Here is a 5,513-nt window from a genome sequence, read left to right on the forward strand (position 1 = left end):
TTAAGCGGAGACCCACAGCCATCAGTCCACTGTCCGGGCCACACACACACTCCTTCACCGTGATGTGACCAGAGTTGTCCCGACCGCTGTCACTCTCTCTGCAGTCTCTGTCTGCCCGAATGGTCAGAAAGCCGTCCACACTCGCACCAGACTCTGGGATGTCCTCAAGGAGCCATGTCCCCGCAAAACACCGAGATCACTGCACTCACGGCACTCTCTCTGAGTCCTCACCAGCGCAGGCAGCACGGCCATCTTGTTTTTCCGGCAACCTCACATTCCCCACTGTAATGGGAGGCAAAGAACTTATACCTTCTTTCCTCCTTTTCTCCCGCGGTCGGAGCAAGCAAAACCTCCGCAGTCGGGGCGATCGGAGCTCCAGCAGTTGGCGATCGAAGCTCCTGCATCGGGGCGGTCGAAGCTCCTGCAGTTGGAGCTCCCGAAGTCGATCCCTAACAAAGGGACTGCCAGCTCCACGATGTCAAGGCCGCAGTGCAGAATCAGATATGACAGGGAAAAATTTGCATCTCCGTCGAGCAAAGAGATAAAAAAGGTTTCCCCCGTCCCGTCCCGTCCCGTCCCCCCCCACAACGTAATACAAAAACTAAAAGTACACTAAAAACATACAAGTAAACACAGACCAAAACAGCAAAAGAAGAAAAAGACAAGTCGGGCTGTTGTTGAGGCTACCATGTACGGTGCCACCCGGTGGCATTTAGCGGTATACTATATGTAGCACAGAGCATTGGAGAAGGTGACATCAAAGCAAAAATGTAATCGGGGACAGTCAGACTGATGGGAGAACTGGGAAGGGGGGAGGGGATGGAGTGAGAGGGAAAAGCAAGGGCTACTTGAAGTTAGAGAAGTCAATGTTCATACCGCTGGGTTGTAAACTGCCCAAGCGAAATATGAGGTGCTGTTCCTCCAATTTGCGCTGGGCCTCACTCTGACAGTGGAGGAGGCCCAGGACAGAAAGGTCAGCGTGGGAGTGGGAGGGGGAGTTAAAGTGTTTGGCAACCGGGAGATCAGGTAGGTTTAGGCGGACTGAGCGGAGGTGTCCAGCGAAACGATCGCCGAGCCTGCGCTTGGTCTCGCCGATGTATCTCACCTGGAACAACGGTGAATAAGGTTGGAGAAGGTGCAAGTAAACCTCTGCCTCACCTGAAATAACTGTCGGGTCCTTTGAAGGAGGGGGGAGGCATAGGGACAGGTGTCGCATCTCCTGCAGTTGCAGGGGAAAATACCTGGGGAGGGGGTGGTTTGGGTGGGAAGGGACGAGTGGACCAGGGAGATGCAGAGGGAACGGTCTCTGCGGAAAGCGGAAAGGGGTGGAGATGGGAAGGTGTGGCTAATGGTGGGATCTTGGCGGAGGTGATGAAAATGTCGGAGGATTATGGGCTGCATGCGATGGCTGACAAGGAACTGCAAATGCTGGAATCTTGCGTAGGACACCAATGGCTGGAGTAACTCAGTGGATCAGCCAGCATCTGCGGAGGACAGGGATAGGCGACGTTTCAAGTCGGGACTTTTCTTCAGCCTGATTGTAAAAGCAGGGAGGAAGTTGGAAGAGAGGTAGGTGGTGGGCTGGACCAAGCCTGGCAAGTGATAATGTAGAAGCAAAGAACTTCAGATGCTGGCTAATACACAAAAGGGCACAGCGTGCTGAAGTAACTCACGATCAAGATTCAAGATTCAAGATTCAAGATTCAAGATTCCAGATTCAACTTATTGTCACATGTACCAATTAAGGTACGGTGAAATATCAGTTACCAGCAGGTCAGGCAGCATTCCAGGAGAACATGAATAGGTGAAGAAAGATCTCAACCCGAAACGTCTTCTGTTCCTTTTCGCCACAGTTTAAGAATAAGGGGAAGGGCCATTTAGAACTGAGATGAGGAAAAACTTTTTCAGTCAGAGAGTTGTGAATCTGTGGAATTCTCTGCCTCAGAAGGCAGTGGAGGCCAATTCTCTGAATGCATTCGAGAGAGAGCTAGATAGAGCTCTTAAGGATAGCGGAGTCAGGGGGAATGGGGAGAAGGCAGGAACGGGGTACTGATTGAGAATGATCAGCCATGATCACATTGAATGGCGGTGCTGGCTCGAAGGGCCGAATGGCCTCCTCCTGCACCTATTGTCTATTGTCTATTGTCCAGTAAGGCTGCCTGACCCGCTGAGTTACTCCAGCTTTTTGTGTCTATCTTAGGTGATTAGTTTAGTTTAGTTTAGTTTAGTTTAGTTTAGTTTAGTTTAGTTTAGTTTAGAGATACAGCTTGCAAACAGGCTCTTTGGCCCACTGAGACCGCACCAACCAGCGATCCCCGCACACTAACACTATCCTACACATTATAAGAAGCCAATCAACCTACAAACCTGCACGTCTTTGGAGTGTGGGAGGAAATCGGAGCACCCGGAGAAAACCCACGCAGGTCACGGGAGAGAACGTACAAACTCCGCACAGACAGCACCCGTAGTCAGGATTGAACCCGGGTCCCTGGCGCTGTGAGGCAGCAACTCTACCGCTGCGCTACCGTGCCACTTATGATGTTGTAGGTGGATACAGGTGAAGGAGGGTTGATTAGCAGATGGGTGGACAAAGCCTAGAGATGAAATGGACAAAAGGAGATAAAAGGTCACCTTCCACCTCTTTCCGAACTTTCTCCACCCCACCTCAATTAGCCTGAAGGAGGCTCCCAACCTGAAACGCCACCTATCCATGATCTCCAGGGATGTTGTCTGACCCACTGAGTTTCTCCAGCACTTTGTGTTAATAATGAAGCATTTTTCTGTTGGACACGGTGGCGCAGCGGTAGAGTTGCTGCTTTACAGCGAATGCAGCGCCGGAGACTCAGGTTCGATCCTGACTACGGGTGCTGCACTGTAAGGAGTTTGTACGTTCTCCCCGTGACCTGCGTGGGTTTTCTCCGAGATCTTCGGTTTCCTCCCACACTCCAAAGACGTACAGGTATGTAGGTTAATTGGCTGGGTAAATGTAAAAATTGGCCCTAGTGGGTGTAGGATAGTGTTAATGTGCGGGGATCGCTGGGCGGCACGGACTTGGAGGGCCGAATAGGCCTGTTTCCGGCTGTATAGATATGATATGATATGATATGATATTTACTCTTGGAAATATTGCTCCATAATCGCAACCTACCACACTTCAGATAGTTTTAGAGATACAGCGCGGAAACAGGCCCTTTCGGCCCACCGGGTCCACGTCGACCAGCGATCCCCGCACATTAACACCATCCAAACCCACTAGGGACAATTTTGTTTACATTTACCAAGCCAATTAACCTACATACCTGCACGTCTTTGGAGTGTGGGAGGAAACCGAAGATCTCGGAGGAAACCCACGCAGGTCACGGGGGAGAACGTGCAAACTCCGTACAGACGGCACCCGTAGTCGGGATCGAACCCGGGTCTCCGGCGCTGCATTCGCTGTAAGGCGGCAACTCTACCGCTGCGCCACCGTGACCGCCCGGTGATCACTGTGAGATCGGGTGGAATAAATCTTTTTCGGCCAGCACGGACACAATGGACTGAATAGACATATGGAATCATACCAATCATACAGCACAGAAACAGGTCCTTCAGCCCATCGTGTCCACACTGGCACTCAGGTATTCATTTAGACCAACCTCATTTCCAAGGCCAATTATGCCTTGGTGATCACCCAGTGGGACTGTCATATGTTGAAAGACTGGAGCGGCTAGGCTTGTATACACTGGAATTTAGAAGGATGAGAGGGGATCTTATAAGAAACATATAAGATTATTAAGGCGTTGGACATGTTAGAGGCAGGAAACATGTTCCCAATGTTGGGGGAGTCCAGAACCAGGGGCCACAGTTTAAGAATAAGGGTTAGGCCATTTAGAACGGAGATGAGGAAAAACCTTTTCAGTCAGAGAGTTGTAAATCTGTGGAATTCACTGCCTCAGAAGGCAGTGGAGGCCAATTCTCTGAATGCATTCAAGAGAGAGCTGGATAGAGCTCTTAAGGATAGCGGAGTCAGGGGGTATGGGGAGAAGGCAGGAACGGGGTACTGATTGAGAATGATCAGCCATGATCACATTGAATGGCGGTGCTGGCTTGCAGGGCCGAATGGCCTCCTCCTGCACCTATTGTCTATTTGTGAGTTAAATGTTCATCTTGAACCTTTTTAAACAGGAGAGTGTCTTGCCTCCACCATCCTCTCCGACAATATGGTAAAAGTCTGGTAAAAGTCCTTCCTCAGATCCCACCTAATCCTCCTCCTCTTTACCCTTGACCCGTGCCCACTGGTACAAGACACCACTGCGTTTAGAAACATAGACAATAGGTGCAGGAGTAAGGCATTCGGCCCTTTGAGCCAGCACCAGCATTCAATATGTTCGTGGCTGATCATCCTACATCAGTACCCCGTTCCTGCTTTCTCTCCATATTCCTTGATTTTGTTAGCCCTAAGAGCTATATCTAACTCTCTCTTGAAAACATCCAGTGAATTGGCCTCCACTGCCTTCTGTGGCAGAGAATTCCACAGATTCACAACCCTCTGGGTGAAAAAGTTTTTCCTCATCTCAGTCCTAAATGGCCTACCCCTTATTTTTAAACTGTGTGACCCCTGGTTCTGGACTCCCCCCCCCCCAACATCGGGAACATTTTTCCTGCATCTTGTCCGTCCAATCCCTTAAGAATTTGATATGTTTCTATATGTTTCTATATTTCTGGAAGAAAAGGTTTCTTTTGGGAAAGGTTTCTTACTATTTAGCCTCACCTATGCCCCCTCATAATTTTTGGATACCCCTGTCAGTACCCTCTCAGCCACCTCCATCCACTCCACCAAAAAGAAAAAGGTATCTCCTCACAATGTGGCGCAGTGGTAGAGTTGCTGCCTCATATCATATCATATCATATCATATATATACAGCCGGAAACAGGCCTTTTCGGCCCACCAAGTCCGCGCCGCCCAGCGATCCCCGCACATTAACACTATCCTACACCCACTAGGGACAATTTTTACATTTACCCAGCCAATTAACCTACATACCTGTACGTCTTTGGAGTGTGGGAGGAAACCGAAGATCTCGGAGAAAACTCACGCAGGTCACGGGGAGAACGTACAAACTCCGTACAGTACAGCACCCGTAGTCAGGATCGAACCTGAGTCTCCGGCGCTGCATTCGCTGTAAAGCAGCAACTCTACCGCTGCGCTACCGTGCCAGAGACCCGGGTTCCATCCTGACTAAAGGAGCTGCCTGACATCAGGATCGAACCCAGGTCAACCCCATTCTCCCGACTTCTCCCCATAACCTTTGACCCCCCTACTGCACACGCATTGGTTTATCTTCTGACAGGAGCCAGCAATCCCACCCCCCCCGCCCAAGGTCTCTGCATAGATAGAGTTGTTCCCCATTCATGGCACTGGGATAAAAGCACTTAAAGTGTAAACACAAACCAAAAACAACCAAAGAAAGTGATCATCAGTACGTACACATCCCAATCATGCAATTTATTTAACAAATAAAAACATATGGGTG

The sequence above is a fragment of the Rhinoraja longicauda genome, chromosome 11 (genome assembly GCF_053455715.1).
Source record: "Rhinoraja longicauda isolate Sanriku21f chromosome 11, sRhiLon1.1, whole genome shotgun sequence".
NCBI classification, from domain to species: domain Eukaryota; kingdom Metazoa; phylum Chordata; class Chondrichthyes; order Rajiformes; family Arhynchobatidae; genus Rhinoraja; species Rhinoraja longicauda.